This window comes from Tupaia chinensis, unplaced genomic scaffold (assembly GCF_000334495.1).
Source record: "Tupaia chinensis unplaced genomic scaffold, TupChi_1.0 Scaffold000659_1, whole genome shotgun sequence".
NCBI lineage: Eukaryota > Metazoa > Chordata > Mammalia > Scandentia > Tupaiidae > Tupaia > Tupaia belangeri.
Genome location: NW_006160181.1, coordinates 1,813,219 through 1,814,519, shown reverse-complemented (window position 1 = coordinate 1,814,519; position 1,301 = coordinate 1,813,219).

Below are 1,301 nucleotides of genomic sequence, written 5' to 3'. Positions count from 1 at the left end.
TTACCTATATGTATACTGATCACTGCTCTGGTTCATTCATAATTGTCCACAAATTTAACTTGTGTAACTCAGTCTCCTAGGTGAAGCCTTTTCTCTTTTCTCCCTCCCACACAAAAAGGCCAACTAACCATCTTTTACTCAATAATGATGAGAACATAAATGCTCTGTGTCAAGTTGTGCACAGGTGGAGGGGCAGAGTCTCTGGGCCACTGGAACTAAAAAGAGCAGAGGGCCAGCTGCAGGAGGTTGGAGGTTCTGTGACTCAGTAGTCTTTCTTCTGCCTAGCAATGATGCCTGGACCCCTATCTGTCAGTATACACATTCGGAATCCTAAAGGCAGACAGTTGTTTTCCACACCCCTCTTGTAACCAGGAGGGAGGAGTATACCCTTTTTCTTCTTGCACCTTTCTTAGGAGGTATTTAGTTCTTTCCATCTTGTCCGTCTGGCACCTCTGGCACCAGCAGCTCTTGGCCCTGACTCTTGTACCCAATGTAGTAAGAGGATGAAACAGAAACACCACCTTTTCTCAACTAGGGCATCGAAGGGTAGTTGTACAGGTAACTCCATTCCACAGGCTTGGTGGGTAGACGAGAGCCATGCAGAACCTAAGGGTCTATATTTTGGGATTTCTCCAACTCTGGAAGTATCTTGCACTGGCCTAAGGCCTGTGCTGCCCTGGCTTGTAGTACTTCCTGTGGAATCTCAGCCAGTCAGCTGGGGCCACCCTACTCTGTCTCTCCTCCAGCAAAGGGTGCTGACTAGAGAAACACTGGCTTTCGTGAACACATTCCTCCCATTCCTCAGACTGTGGCAGTCCTTCCCAAAGTTCAAGAGCCTGTGCTCTGTAGATAGGAAGGTGCAGAGAAAAGGGAGGGGTGACAATTGGGGAGAGAGAAGAAGCTGGAGGATAAAGAGGAAGGTGAGAAGCAGAAAGAGGGAGGCTGAGTAAGATGGGAATAGTAAGTGGAAGAGGGAATGTCTCAGTAGCTCCAGGGACCTAACTTTTTCTTCCTTTAGTCTTTACTGCAGTATTTTCATGGGTCAGAACCCCTCAACTAGTGTGCAGCGGCCGGCCCGGCCTGCGGGGCCGGGGCTCTGCTCCACGGTCCGTGGCCCGGGCCCCCCGGCCCCCGCTGCCTCTCTGGTGCTGGGTGTGTCCCATGCGCAGCGCAAACGCAGGCCGATGGCGCGGACCAGCCAAGGTCGCCGTCCTTCCTTTCTCTGGCCGGGCAGGCGAACAGGAGGTGGCGCTGGGTCCAGCGCACAATCACGTGCTCAGGGCTGGCGTGTGGTCGCCGGG